Here is a 19275-nt window from a genome sequence, read left to right as displayed (position 1 = left end):
AAGAAAGTATACTGCAGTTCTTGAATTGACTAATACCTTTTGCTTCAGCTGACAGTGGGATTTATTCTTCATAATAATTCATCTGATTCTCCAGATTTGATCAGGTACTTTTTTTTAGCTTTCATATTTGTAAATCTTTATGGGGGGTGTGTTCTAAGCTGAACATCTTTCTCACTTTTCTAAATTACAAATATATTTCCACAAATGAAAAGAACATTTTCTTATTTATTTATTTATTTTTTAATGAAGGGCTTCTATAACCCGAAGTTATAAAATATGAAATTCTGGGACATTTTTCCAAAGGAAAATTAATTCCAAAGGAATTTAATCTCAGACAGTATTTTGCACATTTTATATAAGGATTATTTTCTCTCTCTTTTGTCTCTTATTTTTTAATAACACAAGTACAAGTAAATATGAGAGGAAAAGAAATCATGTGTTTATGCCTTGTCACATGGAAGTGTTTTAACTGCAGTAAATTTACAACCAGTTTCCTAGATACTAAGTATGCATGTCAAGTCAAAATTAAATATAAAATAATCTATTCAGCTCTGTGTTGCTTAAAATCACTATGCCTAGAAGATAACCAGATGTTGTAAATCACAAGTGCTCTCAATAAATTTAAAGTAATATTCTGCTCAAAAAGATGACAGTAGAATAAGATTTCAAAAATGGGCTTTTTAAATATTATATACTCACTGTCTTCAGTTTCAATTAAACTATCCTAAAAATGACACTGAACAACATTTGAAATAAACAGCTGCACTGTGGGTACACAAAAGAAAGAAAAGTATATTCAGCTATCTCTAGTAGATTTCCAGGCCAATAGCATTTCATGTGCTTATCTGAGGGCAAAATCCTGATTTCAGGATTTTCTCTTAATTTTAATTCTGAGGGTAAGTGTTATTAGTGGGTTGGTCTTGAAAGTTTGGGGTATTAAATTCAGTCAGCTGTTAAAAACAAGATTTCTTGAAACATATATATTTTTTTCTATGATCTGTTCATATACTATTCTATCTAAATCTAATATATATATATATTTATATATTACAGAATCATTCTTTCCTGAGATATCAAGACACCAGACTTCTAGCTGCAATGAGCTTGAACAATGAGCTTGAGTGAAGCTGGTGAGGGGTCTGGAGAACAAGTCTTACAAGCTGAGGGAGCTGGGATTGAGGCTGAGGAGCCTGGGAAAGAGGAGGCTCAGGGGCGACCTTATTGCTCTTTATAAGTACATTAAAGGAGGCTGTAGTGAGGTGCAGGTTGGTCTGTTCTCCCACGTGCCTGGTGACAGGACGAGGGGGAATGGGGTAAAGTTGTTCCAGGGGAGGCTTAGGCTGGAAGAAATTCTTTACTGTTAGGCATTGGAATGGGCTGCCCAGGGAAATGGTTGAGTCATCATCCCTGGAGGTCTTCAAAAGACATTTAGATTTAGAGCTTAGTGATATGGTTTAGTGGAGAACTTGTTAGTGTTAGGTCAGAGATTGGACTCAGTGATCTTGGAGGTCTCTTCCAATCTAGATGATTTTGTGATTCTGTAGTACAATTCCCAAACACATAGGAATTACTGAAAGGATTAAAAAATGATATGATACTTTCAAATATCTCCACAAAACCAAATGGAACTTGTCCCAGGAAAAAGATTTTTGATGTAAAACTGAGCATAGACCTGTATGAAGTTTCAGTAATCAGTGGTACATCCTGTTAAAAGAAGCTTATTGGTGCAGAGTTGTCAGAGTACTGCCATAGGCGCTGATGCAAAGATAGAAGGTAGGAAGAATAAAACAAGAGTAAGAAGCAATGAAATTAAGCAATGATGGCAATCACTGAATTAAGTAAATAAGCAAATAAACATCCTTCTCTCACCAAACCACAAAATATGTATGACAAACCATAACTATGATCTCTGAAAATTATTTTTATTTAACTATGCGTACTTATTCCATTTGATGTATTTACATCTATTTAGTTCCCTCCACCTCCTAATAACATGCTTGTTAATGTGCAAAGGTATAAACCACAGTACTTTGTAGTAATTGGCTAATCAATCAAAAGAATCCTCATTTATACATGCAGTCCAGTGACCTAAAGAGGTCGTTTTAATATTTTGCAAATACCTTTAAGTGAACCCCAGGGACAAATTAAGTAAAAAGTGCTACCAAAAAAAAATAGTTTCTTATAGCTGTGTTTAGTGTTTACACTCCACTGTTAAATACTGCAGGTTGATTTTTTGAGACTTTTGAGCATAATGAGCATAAATGTTACATATACTGCCATACGGTTTCTACATATGGACAGGCTTCAATCAGTGCTGGAAACTATAATTTGTTTCTTGGTTATGTCATGTATCTGTATCTTCACTATTGCATGTGCAGAATAGCAGTCTATGTTTAATTAGTAGCAGAATGCAGAAGAAATATTTATGTCAGGAATATTTTTATACTTTGCTATATATTTTTTCTTGGTATTGAATGTGGACAACAGCCAGAAAACATACAATATAATCATAATTGACTAATAAAAAGAATATTACCTTATTTTCCTTCATATAAAATATTTAAGATAGTGGGCTAAAGGTGGTTCACTTTTTTTTTTTTTTTTTGATTAAATATTATGCTTTGATTTCATTCATTTTATTTTCTGAAAAGCTCCTAAAGATACAAGTACAAATTTAAGCAAGGTTCAAGTAACGTCTGTATCTTGAAAATTAAACCACCTATAGCATTTGTGATCTAAGAGTGGAAAATTCACAAGAGAACTCCAGGGCATCAGAATGATCAGTTTTAAGTCATATTGAGATACATACACACAGAAGAAGTACTACTTTCTTTATCTTAATTTGGACCACAGCTAGACCACTACTGTAAACAAATTTCTGCACCCTTTTCTCAGTAAAAGACACCCTGAAAATGAGTACAGCACAACTCAAGGTCATTTCATAACAAACTTCTCTTTTGTTAACTCAAATAACCCAAAACTTATTTTATCATCTCCTTGTGTAATATCCTTTTGATGCAGATGTCTTATAAAGAGTCATAAATAAATAAATAAATAAATAAATAAATAAATAAATAAATAAATAAATAAATAATCACTCTGGGCCATATATAAATATCAAATAACAGAATTAAAAGAAATATTGGCTGCCTACCATTTTTTGTTTGAACCAAAAATGAAAAAAGCATTTCACACTTGACACTAATAATCTGAAAATAAAACTAGATGAGAGGTTTCATGTGATAAATTACATTCTATAGCCTAAAGCTCTATGCTTATTTAGGTTGATATTCAACATGTATTATGCCTTCATATGTCATGAAGCTTTCACATGTAGCTGGTGAAATAAACAGCAGACCAGTTTGTATGTGAAACCTTCTATATGTATGTGTGTGAAACCTTTCCAGTAAGAAATTTACAAAACAGCAAATGTAAGGCAGTATAATTGTATTTGTATGGGCTTAATAGTGATTTATATATGTGGTCTTAATAATGATGAAAGTACAACACTGTGTACAAAACATTTTCTTGCTGACAGTATTTGAAGATAGGATAACAGATATTTAACACAATTTATTTTTTGCACTGTATATATTATTTAATAATGAGGTATGTTGATAGTTTCCATCAAAGATACAGGTATGAAATTTGAAGACTTAAGGAACATTCTATGTAAACATAATATGGGTAATGCCATAAAAATGTTATGCTAACACCACAATGCTTTTTTTTTGTTTGTTTGTTAAGTTGAGCTAGGGGAGTTTTAGGTTAGATGTTAGGAAGAACTTCTTTACTGAAAGGGTTGTTAGGCATTGGAACAGGCTGCCCAGGGAAGTGGTGGAGTCACCATCCCTGGAAGTCTTCAAAAGACATTTAGATGTAGAGCTTAGGGATATGGTTTAGTGGGGACTGTTAGCGTTAGGTAGAGGTTGGACTCGATGATCTTGAGGTCTCTTCCAACCTAGAAATTCTGTGATTCTGTGATTCTGTTTTTGTTTAGACAGAAATGTGGGAGAAATGTGAGAGTCCTTTCAATACTGAGGGTGAAGAAACTTGCACCAAAACAAGTATCAGAAACAAGTATCTTCATTTACAATGTTTCCTTCATCTACTTGGTAAACATGGATGGACTGGAGATTAATTTTCTCAGAAAGCCTACAGTTCATATCTGAAGACCTTTTTAAGAACGGTTTAAGAGGTGAAGTATTAGAAGGTACTTGTAGGTGCGAACTGTGTCTTTCATCACTATTATCATCATACTTACTTTCAGTCGCTTTATTGCAATCAGTTTTCATCATTTTTTTCCTCTGTGTATTCTACCTACAAATCGCAAAACATAGATAACACTTTGAATAAAGTAATAAAACCAAGTACCCATATCAGCATAGGTCTATATCAATAGCTTAGGCAACTAAAAAGCATATATATTCGTTACAGCACATTCATTATGTTTAAAACCAAATGTATCTCATTCAAATGTAATAGCTTACTTGCAGCATCTATTTTGTTTGATGTTGTTTGATGTTGATGTTTGAAAGTAAATTATGTACAACTATAAAATGAAATGCGGGGGCTGATATATTTCTGACAATTATTCTGACTGTGATTAGCACTGGCAATAGTTTTGAAGAATCCCTGTTATATTTTCCCCTGCAAAGTGGGAGTAATAGGCAAGCTGCCAGAAGTCTAGATCTACACACCCAACCTTGCACAGCAATTACGTCAGTTATTTTTCTATGGAAAAGCTAATTAATTCTGATGCAATAACTGATGCAGAAATTAGCTGATGCAGGGTGACTATAGCAGGGTGTTTGGGGAGCACTTGTACAATTCTCAAGGCAACAGAACGCTTGCACTGAGGCCCTTGGTTGTTGGTATGGCCAGAAACAGGCTAAAGGACCACACTCTTTCCCTTCTAAATATATCTCTGTACTAATGAACTAGTCCATTGAACCAATTCCAGTGACAAACTTTCCATAGGAAAAACAAGATATGGAAAACTTCACTTGCTGCTGTAGGAAAGAGCAAGCACTGCTGCATAGAGGTTATCTGCCACTACCACTGCAAAGAGTAGCCAACTTGGCCCTTGCCTGAACGTAACATTCATTGCTCAACAGCTCCCAGATAAGGATAGAAAACAGAGTTTCTGTCCTTAAAACAGATTGAAGTGTAGACAGAAACATGGGTCTGCACACAATGATTGCTGTGTTTAAAAAAAATAAATAAATAAAATTCTGTCCAGAGTGTGAGATCAAATGCACAGCATCTTCCTGGCATGCAAGCCAGGAAGCCATTAGTAACTGACGTGTGAGGAAATCTCAACAGAACTGAGCAGACACTTTATGATGCTACTCACTTCCTGAAGTAGAAAGGATTTTAATAAAAGGAGAATAAACCTGATCTATGGCAAAACACAGCCTACAGGAAGTCCTTGCTGCTTCTTTTAGTTTAGTTTTCATTCATTTCCTACAAATAAACACACACACTTGCCTTCTATTGTATATATAACTTACAGTTGAGATCTATCAAGAATAGGGAAATCCCTAGACTGAGGTAGAGTTTATCAACTTGACTTGTCATGAATTAACTAAATAAATAGAAAAATTTCATTTTACCTGTTTCAGGGAGTATCACCCTAATGTCATAAACGAGGATCACATATCATTTGTTAGTTTGTTGGTAAGTACAAATAAATGTGTCAGATTAGTCTAAGATTCAGCAGGTGAACTGAGCTCCAGTGCAAGATAGCATTCATTGTAGCTTTTAGATATGGAGAATCACATCTGTTAATACATCCATATTAGCTCTCAGGAGTCTCTGGGGAAGTGATGAAAGCCTGACTACTCACAACATGCTCTTCTTGAGTTGAAAACTGCTGGCCCAGAGTTGAGCAAGGGGTTTTGTAGTTGTTTATTTTATTTTGTTTTCTGCTCACTGAACTTAGAAGAATAAGAAAAAAAAAAAAAAAAAAAAAAAAAAGATAAGAAATTTGATAAGGAAAAACACTGTTTACCATATCAATATTGTTGGGGCGTTGGAAGCTCTGCTAATTTCAGATGCAAATTTCAACATGATAATAGTTAATTTAAAACTTGCCTAAATATCTCCCCTTAGACAAATAACCATTGAGTAAGGTAACTAGTTTTTATGGCTGTCAGTTTTTAAGAATGAATATTAAGTTTAGCTTGGCAATAACTCTATTTTTGTAATCTCTTTTTTTTTTTTTTTAGTCAGGAACAGACATATAAATGCAGCAAATGCATAATAAGCAGTGCCCTATCCTTGTATTGCATCTGCTCATGGGAGCTGTTAATTTCAGGCTTCAATGTCTTCCTTTCCCCAGGGGAGAAAGTCCATTTCTAACAAGTCTTCATACTTGATGATTTTATTTTGGATAACTATAACAGTGTCACAAGCTTCAGAGAGGTGTCTGACACCTACTGCCACCTTTGTATGACACTTTTCCCTTATCCAGTTTCAGACATTGTTACTTCTCCAAGATGAATGTGGCGGTCGTGTGATTTTTTTGTTGCTGCTAACAGTTAATCTGCCATATCTTATTTGGTTCCCAGAGAGAATACAAGATGCATCTTTGCCACACAGGTTTGTTTACAGATTACTGGTAATTATCCACAGAAACTCAGAGCCTACTCTTTTTTCAGTTTTTATTCAAAACTAACTTATTTCTCTCCAAATGATTACAAAGATCCAGAACTGCAAATAATTTTATTCAGCTTCTGTTTCATTAACATGTTTCCTTCATAATTTAGAAGTCTTTTTTTTTTTTTTTTGAGCCATTAAATAAATGGAAAACGAACAAAAAAAATCTATAAAATCCATCCATAAATCTTGTTCATACGAACAGTTCTCCATCTTTTCAATCAAATATTTTGTGATGTCCCTGACAAGCAGGAGTTACTTCACTTATTCTTCTAAATGACACAGAAGTCAGACAACAACTCATTTTAAAGGGGTTCATATTCATGCACTTGGCACTGTACTTTGCAAAGTGGGGAAGGACACAGTGTACCAATTAAGAATTTAGAAGAAAAAAAAAAAAAAAAGAAAAATAAACCCAAAACAATTACTTTATTATTCATATATATATATACATGTAATTGCAAGAAACAGTCTATTATATGAGCAATGTCTTAGTAATACTAAAGAAGAAAACAACTTTCAGCCAAAGCAAAAGCTATAGCAAGTTTTTCAAAAGACAGTTCATTCAAATTTACAAACCACTGGGAAGGGTAGGAGTGAAAAAGTGAAAAACAAAAAAGAAACTATCTTTAGAAGTGATTCCTCCCTATGCAAAAGAGAGAAAGACAACCAAACCACTAGATTTTTATTTTCCTCTGCTAAAGAAAAGCACAAGAATATTGACACCTATTCCACTTATCTTCTCTCTTTCTCCTTAATCTACTAACATTTGGAAAAGTGCACAATACTCAGACTAAGTTGATTGACAGATAAGCTAAGACAAATAATTTAAGACAATAAAATATTTCACAAGAAGAGACTTGAGAGACCATAAAGTCATATTTGACCTTTAGTTTCAAGAGTATAACCTTTTTGTATTTAAAAATGTGTAAGTTTTCATATTGAAAATGTGCAAGGTAGAATGGAGGAGAAAGATTTCTCAAGCTGTCCGATCAAACCAACCTTTTAATGCAAACTTAAAATATACAGACAGAGGGAGCCCATGCTTTAAACACACAGAATTTCTACAAGCACATTCATCAGTTTTAGAACTCATACTATATATATAAAAATAAAATAAAATAAAATATAATAATAATAATAATAACAAAACTCCTCCCCCCAAAACACAGGGATAATATATGGTTTTTGTTTGTTTGTTTGTTTTGTTTTTTTTTTTGAATCAGTCGACAGCTGCAAAGGATGTAGCTTGCATTAGAAATATAGTTTTTGAAAAGTAATCTGTAAGAGTAAAATGCCTGTTCTAAACTAATCCAATAGTTCTACGTCTGTCTGGACAGCTTTGTGGGATATTGCATTTATAGTCTGATAATTAAATTACTGATTTCTTACCCTGACTTCATTTTCATCTTGGCTATTTGGAAGAATTTTAAACATTTCTTAGACTACCATTTTTCAGAATTTGGAAAGAGTAATGCCTCTATTTGGAGTTACCGTTCTGAACTGCATTAATGCATTCTTTTTTTTTTTTTTTTCTTGATTACCTATAAATTCATTACTTTTTTTTTTTTTTTTTTTTTTTTTTTTTTTTTTTCTCTGTGCTGCCATTTTGATCTCAGTCTCAGAAGGGACACTCTCAGTGCTTAGCATTTTCATTCTAATCTCCATGTAGAAAACATTTTAATTACTTATTCGTTTATTTATTTTTGCATAGAAATCTTTGCACACAAAAGAGCATGCATTAAATCCCATTTCTTCTCTGCACACATCCTCTGTCCCTACAGAGGCTCATCTGACCTTCTGCCCGTCAAGAGGCACATATGCCTTTGTTTGTATTGGTTTAGGCTGTTGGTTTTTTTTGTTGTTGTTGTTTGTTTGTTTGTTTTTCTCCCTTCTTCTTCTGTCTTTCTTTCTTTTCCAGGCTTCAGTCATGGTAAACAATTATCTCTTTGGTCTCATTCTTGGGAAACCCAATGTGATTTCATTACCACTCTCTACAAACTGTCCCTATTTCCAATTTGTTTTATCAGCAGGAGGACAATTGATTCCATACTGTAAACAAGACAATACTTTACCTTCATTTGTAATATGAAATAATGAAGGTTTTAATGAAGGTTTTTAAATCCTATTTTAATTTGTAGCACTTTCAAAATGAGGTGTTGCCTTTCTTTTATGCCAGGTAGTCAGACAGCATTTTGAAGTGTCTTGATCAAAATTAATTGTAATATTGACATGTATACAAGATCTTATGTAATAGACAGATACAGTAAACATCAGTTAAAACAGTATTGCATAATGGTTGCCATTTGATTGTTTGAAGACAATTTATGTAAAGAACATAGATGTTTTCTGTGCTTATGAATACTGCATTTGTTTTAACAAAAATTGCTGATTTCTATACTTTAAGCATTAAATATATTTTATGTACTTTATGTACTTATTTATGCAATTATCAAAATTATTTATACATGTGAACAGATACATATCAGACTCTGAAGGTTATATGGGTTATTCAGTGATACTAAATTTTAGCTTCTGCACTCAGAATATTAATAAATGACAGAGGTGTTACTGGGAGGAATCCTAGCAGTATTTGAAATTTTGATTATTTTTTTTCTTTCTAAAAATGGTAACATTGCAGAAATCACAGTAAATATTTTTGATAAAGTCAAAATATCCATATTGCAATATAATATTAACATAAACTATGAAATATTAATAAAAATATTAATATTTCATAATATTAATATAAATTATTGTAATTAAAATAAATAGAATTTAAAATATATATCGAAAGTGGCCACTTTTTTAATGTCATTCCACTGAATATACTTTTTCTACTGTAAAAATACTAATAAATACATTATTATTCAGATTAAGAAAAATCATGCTGCTCTTACGTAGTTTTATTAACATAATATTCTCCCATTTATGAAACTCAGAATTTACAAGGGAAAAATAATATTTTCATCCCAATATGTAATGATCTTTTTGTCCTGGGCAAAAAAAATCCACAGAACAGTTTTAGTAGTGTAGTATTTCTTGGGTGGAAATCCAATAAGGGAACAGAACTAACCCATTATGAAAGCTGTCTGGAGACATGCTATTAAACAATGCTTGAGCTTTCTGTTTACTTTGGAGGTATTTATAGTTATGGCTTGCTCTTGCTAAATATTTCTCAAATGCAGTTTCTGTAATAGACAACACAAATCATCATAGCTTCAGTGGTGTTCTTTTACTGAGAAAGAAATAGAAGAGGCAATGGAGCCATTGCTGCTCCCTTTGTTTCTACATCTTATTCTTCAGTGTCCTGTTGCTTTATAAATAATGTATTTATGTTAGTTTTTATAAAGGTATATATACTCCCTATTATTATAGTACCTGAAAATCCTATTCATGAAAGCTGTTATGGACATAGATTTATTTGAGATGGAAAATAAACATAATCCTGCTGCAGAGCTCTGGGGCCTAGTTTACAGCAGGGAAGCCTACTATTTTTTTATTTTTTTTATTATTATTTAAAAACAAAACAAAACAAAACAAAACAAAACAGCCCTACTAGGTATCTTGCACGTATCTTGTCTAATCAGGTATCTTGCACTGTTTTGAGAGCTAACCTCAAAACTATCCCGTCCAACTAAATATATTTTCAGCATGCAAATGAATTCAGGGACTGGTTAAAGTGTCCTTCAAAATATGCAAGAATCAGTATTTTTATGTGGTAAAGTAGACTACAGGAAGGGTATTCAGGTGCTAGAAGTCTTGAAGAAGTGGACATTGTCATTCTGGTCATTCATAAAGGCATAGATGTAGCAAGACAGATCAGCTGACAATCAGAGATCACCAGGAATGTGTAGCAGACCAGAGAAACAGTTTCGGATCTCCCTAATGAAGGCTGATGTCGAGCCAATCTCTTTTAAATTGACAATAGATACATATACAGAACATGTATGGAATTCAATTTTCATAAGATTTTACTTAAGCCACTCAACATTACTGTACTTTTAGCATAATAATTGAAATAGTAGAAATATTTGCACATAAAAGTCATACAATGCTTGGAATGGTCTAGCTGTGTTCAAAAACAGTCTTAAATTACAGTCAATTCATCAGGTCCCTTTCGCCTCTGAAACTACAAAATTATAACCACAGACTCCAAAATAATTCATCCAAATTATGGAAAATCACTATGACACCTCTGACATTTAAGCTGTTATTGCATGAAATGTAACTTTCTGTTTGTAAGCATAAACCTAGAGGCAAATGACCTCACTGAAAAGCTCTTATAGACGAATAAAAGCAAGAAAATAATAGCAAGAAAAATAAAAGCAAGTGTAACTATAGAGGACTTAGAAGCCAATGCACAATGATATATTGTATCATGTTTCACTACTGCTCACCAAATACCAAACAGTAAATACCAAATACCAAAAAGAAAACAAGAAGAATTTTACTCATTAACTTCAAAGCAAAAAGGACAGTAAGATTTTATGACTCTGTTGATGGTCCCTGGTGAAAATTATTTGAATCAAGAAATTCTAAGAGTTGCAGTCTTCTGAGATGACTGCCTTCAAGGGCTGCTTGAGCAGAGAAGGTCTGCTCAAAAGCTAGAGTGCACTCAGGTATCTTGCACTGAAGTTAATTACCTTGACGTTCCACATGAACATTGGGATGAGACCCCTTGGTTGATAGCACATTCTTCTATTATCACATCACTTGTCTGGATAAGATCCTGGCTCTGCAGGTTGCCAGGATGGTATGGCAAGGTGCTCAAAGTGATTTAAACTCAGACCTGGTACAGGATTGGGACTGTTCCTCATATACTTCAGATAGACTTTCCAGGCAGGAGAGTCTGGATGGTGTGGAGCTGGCAGCTGTGGGAGTGAGGGGAAGCATTGGTGCCTGCAGCCACAGGTTGCTGCCTCTTACCATTCCTCTCTTCTCTTGAGGAGCTGATTGTGGGTGGGTGCCTGGTCTCTATAGGTCACAACAAAAGACCGATGTCATCATTCATGAGGAGGGCCAGAAGAGCAGCCTAGTGGGATTTTTGGGAATATCTGCCATGGAGAAACTGTGTGCGTTTACTTACCATATGGCTTTTGATGCTCAAGGTGGTGACCATCAAGGGAACATTAAGCAAACATTCAAAAATACATTAATGTAAAAAATCTTTAATGGGAAATTTCTAACATTGTTCTCCAGCAAAATATGTTATTTTAATCCAATATGTGCCACTAGCTATGGGTTCATAATTTGCTTTGAGCTTGCAGAAAAACAGAAAGAACTTGTGCAAAGGAACTCTCTCATATTGCAAAGACTTCTTCCTGCTTCTATGCTGACAGTCCAGATAGCTTTTTCTAGATATTCAGTGCTTCTTTTATTCAGAAATATACACCTAGCTCAGATTATGACTGTTTCAAATTTCTGTGCATTTTATGATATAAATATAGAGATATAAATAAATATAAATATAAATATAAATATAAATATAAATATAAATATAAATATAAATATAAATATAAATATAAATATAAATATGAGACATTTTTGATAAATACTTATATAACCACCAAATCTTATCTTTCTCACAGAACTCCTTCTGGAGATATGAGGATCCTTGAGGGATGTAAACCACAAAAAATAGGCTCTACCCTGTCCATATATGGAATCTGACTTCAAGCAAGATGTCCTCTACACATTGCTCCTTGTCTTTTACTCTGAATGCTAGAGCCAATTCCACCTTTTTTCCTCTCATCTTCTATGACAATGTGCTAAGATATTATCTTGCTACCTCTCATCACCTAGAGGATTTTAGCTAGATTAAAGGAAACTGAGCAGACATAGTCCTGAAAGACAGACTTATTTTGCATTCTGATCCAAAAAGGTAAAGATTTCTTACACTTTGGTTGCCAAGCCAGCATGTATCTGCAAACTGGAAACTTTCAGTAATAAGAATTTTAGACACCCCAGTCTCTAAACTGTCAAGTTAGCTAACTTTACCTGTTTATCAGTTTCTTGTGAATACACATACACAAAGAAATATACTTGGGAGGTGTGATTACAGGCCAAATATACCTGCTTTTCATTTTGTTATCCTTTTTTTTTTTTTTTTTTAATATATCTTGTATTTTCTTGTTCAGTTACACCAGTGGCTGCCAATCAGTTTGTTCATTACATAGTGATATCAGTGCAATCTTCCTTACCACTCTTCATTCAGATTAAGCAGAAGTAGGAATTAAATCTCACTTAAGTCCTAATTAAATGCTGAAACAGTGGGCAGCCACAGCAAGGTGCTGCTTGGAAGGACCAGTCAGAAACTAAGATGTGAGAGCAGAAATGCTAGATGGAAACAAAAAGACAAACATGAAATCCCTGTTGTTTGAGAGGCTGCAGCTATGGAGGGAAGCAGCAGGCCAGCGGGCAGGCAGTGGGAGGTGTCTGCAGGATGGACCTGGGAGAAAGCCAAACAGCACATTTTCCATTGGCCAAGATAGTTACACAAAAGGCAAATCTGGGAATCTTAACATGCAAGCCACCCCTCTCTATTCCTAACATACTTGGAGAAAGATGAAATAAAATGATGGCATAAACAAACCTATTTCTATTTAACATCTGAATCATACACTAAATGATTTTTATTTATTTATTTATTTATTTTCTGGCAATCAACTAAAAACTCTCCAGGTATTGGTTAATTGCTCAGGCTAGAAGATCTATATTTTAATACCACTTCTAGTAAGGACACTGGAATACCAGTGAAATTTGCTACTTCTGTTTTTGTTTGGGGAGAGCTGACAAAGTGCATCTGAGGCTCTTTTTAATAAGTTGGAATTTATCCTAAAAATATTTAAAAACTGAAATACATTGAAAATATCTGCTTGATGCAATGATTTTCAGTACTGTAAATAAACTGACAAACTGGAACAATATCTTTAAATTTATATTAATTTACATTTATGTTGTGCTTGCTTATTTTTAATGATGTAATATATAAATATTTTCTCACATTGCCCCATAATTCTTATGTAGATTTCATTTAAGTGTTCCGAAATATTTCCTGAACCCAGCAGCAACTAATATCTGCCAGAACTAATGTTATCATCACTGTGAGAATGTGGGATTTGATTTAGGTCAAATTCTGCTTAGAGTCTGAAGTCCTCTTTCACTTGCATTGAAAGATAATTTGGGGAAGTTGATATGTTCTCTTCTTTGATTGCTTTTTTCTATTTTAAATTGTCTAACATGATCTGCTCAAGAAAAAAATAAATCCTGCCTAATGAGCCTCAAATTAGTTCTTGTTGGTAAATTTGATCATACGCTCAGTTTAAGGAATGAGACTATTTGCCAAATACCTTGCTAATTTACTCTGGGGAATTTGTTAACAAGGTGGAAGTTGGTTTTTTTTTTAGCTGACCAAAGCATTATTTTCCAGAGTAAGTGCAGGTAGTTTATTAATTTCCTTGAACGCTCCTGGGACTGGAAAACTATTTGTCTAAAGCTGATTCATATATTTCTTTGATGCTATCAGGTACTCATGATTAGAAATAGTTAATATTTTAAATGTTCTATCTTTCATGCAATTATATGCACACATTATTATCTCAAAAGGTTTCATTGAAATTAAGCTCTCATTAGCGTAAGAAATATTTATATATAATGAAAGAAGAAGACGAGAAACACAGGAAAAGAATGAAACCTTCTGAAAAAGTATAGATTTTATTTAATTTTTTTTTTTTCAGAGTATTGCTGACATAATACACTGGAGTCCTTTGTACACATTTAAATTTTGATGCAGAAAATTGTGAAAAAAATACTGTGCTAGCTTGCAATGTCTTTTTTTTTTTTTTTTTTTTTTTTTTTTTTAAAGAAAACCCTGAAAGTGTTCATTACAGAGTATTTAATTCTACCAGACTTTTCTATCACTGCTTTGTCAAATGTGGCTTATTCATATATCTTTAATACTCCACTAGAGTGGTTTAATGCCTAATATCATAATTGATTCATGTTCTCACAAGGTCCTTCCATTACAGCAAAGGTATGTAGTCACATTTAAAAAGCTTATATATGATCAGTTCTTTCTACATATTTTCACAGAAATCTTCAGACCTAAATCAAAACTCCTTTAGTCATTTAGAAGGAATGTGCACTAACAGACTTCCTGGTTCTTATTTTATCCCACAAAAAGCTAACACTTCCAAGCAGATCAGCATGAGATAAAAGCTAAATGAAAAGCTAAATGAAAGCAGAGTCACAAGCACAATGTCAAGCCCAGCTAGAGTAACTTGTCTCTCCTCTTTCAACTCCCAGTTCCTGCCCTTTTCCTGTTATTCTGATGAAAAGCTTAACTACTTTTCCCTTCAGCAATTGACTATAGCCACACTTTTTTATATCTTTTCTGTAAGCTGAAAGGTAAGTATAGAAAACATGGACCTCTTGCAGAACATGCTTAGCTTGGGTATGGTACAGGTCAAGTACTTCTGCTCATCTTAGACATGACAAGCCAGAGAGGAAGGTGTGCACACTTACAGGTGAAGCCCTGAAGCAGATTGATATTCTCTCAGTGGAAGGATAAATCTTTTCATTGTATCTTTGCTTAGCACAAGGACTTTGAACCCAACATTCGGTCTTTAGGCCTTGCCAAAATATTAAGACAGAATAGGTCATAACCTTGACACTATTTCTCTAAATTAATGTTTGTTTGTTTGTTTTTCTATTATTATTATTTTACCATATTACCACACCTAACGTTATTTTTTTTGTATTGGAATATTTTGTTACATTAATATACTTACAATTCTTCAAATGAAGAAGATCAGAATTCATTCCTCAATTTTTATACAGATTTGAAAACAAATCAGGGGAAAAGTTTATGGATTTTTTGTAAATCATATATAAAAAATATTGAACAATAGTTCATACTTCTCGTTATGAAATTACAATTATATGTCAAACAAGTGAATATATGTACATTGATTTGCCCTTATTTTGTTTTAGTTTTGCATCCCAAAGGCAAGAATGAAATTAGAAATTAGTGAGATCAAGAGGTTGTGTTTTAGATTTATTTATTCCAACACAACTCAGTCCCCACAGTAATTCGGTTTGCACAGTTACCTGTTCACTCCAATATAACCGGCAGACTATTTGAGACTGTTTTTCCGTGACCTCCAAGTAGTGATCTCAGTCCCTCTGTGGGCCCCACGCATCCTCAGAAAGTGATGAGCTGTCCTGTTCTTGCACATTTGTTCAGAGGTTACCTCGGCAACCACTTGATAAGATGGAGCCATAACGTCTGTCCAGCTCTTTTTGCTATAGCATGCATTTATAGAACAGATAATTTCAAAAGACAGTTCCCCCTCCTTCCCCCCCAGGGCCTGTAGACTCAGTATAGATTTCTTCCTATTTTAATAACAAACATGCTACTTTCCTTGCCAATAATCCTATGCCTTTTTTTTTTTTTTTTTTTAATGGTGCAATTTCCCACATGTGCAAGCAAGCATAGACTCAATTGCTCTTTATTCTACTAAATATCTACTAAAATATATTTATATTAGTAGATATTTAATATTAGTATTATTTTTTATTAAATTAGTATTAATTTAATTAGTAATAATTAAAATAAAAATTAAAATAAAAAATAATTAGTAATTTTATTAAATTAGTATTAATTTAATATTAATATTAGTTAAATATTAGTAGATATTTAACCTAGGCTTCTCAGATTTGTGATCATAGTTTCTATGGACATGTTTTTCTCTGTTTGTCTTCATCCTTAGTACTGCTTGCTCCTAATGTTTTATCATGTGATAATTTGAACTAAATTTTAAGAGAGGGATAAAAAAGGTATTTAGATACTAATAATTACTATTAATTTGATTTCAATATAATATAAAAACATCATATTAATATTTTATTTTAATTTGGTATAGTGTTATTATTACATAATATAATATTAATTTTGAGGCATTGACCTAAAATGAAGACATTCCAAATACTCTATTTTCTAACAGTTTCTGCAAGTAGGCAGCTAAGGAGAGGAGATAAACTGTACTATTTTTATTGGTGAAGGAAAGAATGCTCTGTGAACTCAAATAAATATATATAAGAAAGAGACAGGTCATGGATTTTGGAACACCCAGAAATTTAATTGGAGATTGTACCCTATTAGACACCAGATAATCCATTTAGAGATATTTATTTCCCTGAGGTTTCTGTAATTGCTGACAAAAGTCCAGGTCTCACTGCTGGTGTAGTAGAACGAAAGTCCATTGTCAGACACAGGAGAGAAATCCACTAAAACGAACAAACAAATAAAAACAAACCAAAACTTCCAACAATGCTGCTTTTATTTTTATATCATATTTATGGTTTCATATACTTCAGCACACAGGAAGGCTAAAACTTTGGAAGCACATTGCTTCTAGTGCTAAGCAGCCCACCTGCCCAATCAACTAAGCAAAGCCAGCAGTGCTCGTACACTGCCCCAGAGTAATTTTCAATAAAGATGTCCAGTGGCTGAATCAGTGAGACATAGCATAGCAACTTCTTCTCAGAGAAAATGGAATTATTCTACTAATGAAAACAAAACAACACCAAAACTTAGAAAAGTAAAACTTTATTTACTTCAAAAGATACTGAGAAAAAGTTATTTTCAGTGATTATTTTTGTAAACTGTTTCTCACAGTAGATGATCTGCCATATAAGTTCTATGGAAAATTATTTTGGTCATATTATTTAAAAGTATTTTCACTTTAGTTGAAACTTCTTACGATCTGCATTAATTGTTTTTTCTATTATATCCTCTTGTCCTTTAAGTGCCACTTGTATGTTTTTTTTTTTCTCCTACCATACACAAACAAACAAACAAAAACAAAAAACAGCACCAACAAAAAACAACACATGATATGATGTAAAACCATGGACTTCAAAGCAGGTATCATGATAAATTCTGATTATTTATTTATTACTTAGGGTCTTGAACACTGTCTAGAATATAATTTGTAAATCTGCATCAAGTGATGTATACTGAGGCCTGACTATCAGGACTGAAAGCCCTAAATGATGGGTCTAGGAGGGCAGAGACTCCAATAAGTCCACACTGCCACACTGCGGTGAAACTGTAGTAAAATGGTATCATTAAAATCACAGGTTGCTCTTTGCTGAGTTCTTATCCTTCTAACTTTGTATTTACATACTTTTGTTTGCTGTCCAGATTTCGTGATTCTTACAATCTAATGTCAGAAATTCTCATCAGCACTGGTGACTTTATGCTTGGATATCTCCAACAGTCCTTTGTATTCTTTATTTTACAAGTTGGGGGTCTGATATGGAAAGAGAGAAAAATCATGTCTATTTTGCATGAGAGAACATAAGAGTATCTTGAATGGACATAAGAGTAGCTTGAATGGACATTTTGTCACAAATCCTATGTGGTACTGATTTAAAAAAAAAAAAAAATCAGTAATGTATTCACTTGTATCCTTTTTATTTTTGTTAACTTTTGCATTTTATTTATTTTTTTTTTTTACTATTGACATGGATAAGCTAATTTTCAGCTTCCTTTTAACAATAACAAAAAATCCTCCGGGGTTTTATTTATTTACTAATGCCTCAGTAATCACTTGTCAAGTTGTAAAGTGGGAGATGAAAACTATTGAGACTGAAAAATCCTGTTGTAAAATTAGATGTGTAAAAAATCTCAATATATAATTTGTAAAGAGTATGTAAAGAGATAAAGATGCTTAGGAAAGCTTGACCCACTCAAGAACATTAATATGGTGCAGAGACCAAAGGAAGCACATTTTTCTCTGCATTGAAATAAAAGACTAGCTAGTTTCAGGACAAGGACTAGATTAAACTCAAACCTAGATTAAAGATTTCAGTAGCCTGTACCAAAGACACATTAGAACTTAATTGAATTTTCCTCTAGATTAAGAGTTTTGTTATCAAAAAGTGATTATAATCACATACAACAGGCATAAAATTTGTCTATCTCTACAGCAACCCAACATTCTGAACTTACATATACTTCACGAATTCATTTTCTAATGAGAAGAACACCATTTGCTGTTAATTTCCTCTTGAAATATTTTACAATATTCTTTGTTAACATAACCAATGGAAATCCCCAGTCAAAACATTCAAGTTGCTTATTGAGGTTTGAAACTAGAAAAGTCCACACAAACCACTTTTAGTTATTCCAGTTCACTTTCATCATATTGGAAATTTACCAGAGAGTCTTTTTACTGAACTGTTATTCACTGAATTAAGTTAAAAAATTAAATGAACATTAGTTTGAAAAAGAATGCAAGAATATTGTTCTAAAAGATGGATTTTTTCTTTTAATTGTTTTCATAGTTTAAAAGTATCAATGTAAAGGGACATTTTACCTTTGTTAAAATAAGAACTATTTTGAAATTTTGTTCTTCTCTAATAGCAGCAAGAAAATGTTTTAAGAGCAAACTTGTGGTTTTCTGATTGTAAGCCTAGTGAGATGTTTACTGAATGGTGCCCATTTCATTGTTTTTTGTGTTACTTGTGCCTGAAATATCTTCAGCATTGCTTCCCATGAAGAATCCAAAACTCCTTCCTTAACAGAGTTTGATTGAGTAAACCTGT

At 33.0% G+C, this 19275-nt stretch overlaps 1 long non-coding RNA gene across 1 annotated transcript in view; it reads left to right on the top strand.

Moving 5' to 3' along the window:
• The first annotated feature begins 28 nt into the window (after window positions 1-28).
• The window catches only part of LOC311432735, a 72248-nt gene continuing 53001 nt past the window's right edge, over window positions 29-19275 (top strand). Inside the window, exon 1 of the long non-coding RNA XR_014690279.1 lies at window positions 29-104. This is a non-coding gene — a long non-coding RNA (uncharacterized lncRNA). The remainder of the gene's footprint in view (window positions 105-19275) is intronic.

This window comes from Aythya ferina, assembly GCF_964211825.1.
Source record: "Aythya ferina genome assembly, chromosome: 2".
NCBI classification, from domain to species: Eukaryota; Metazoa; Chordata; class Aves; order Anseriformes; family Anatidae; genus Aythya; species Aythya ferina.
The sequence above is the reverse complement of the archived record's forward strand: the minus strand, read 5'-3'. Positions and strand labels throughout refer to the sequence as shown.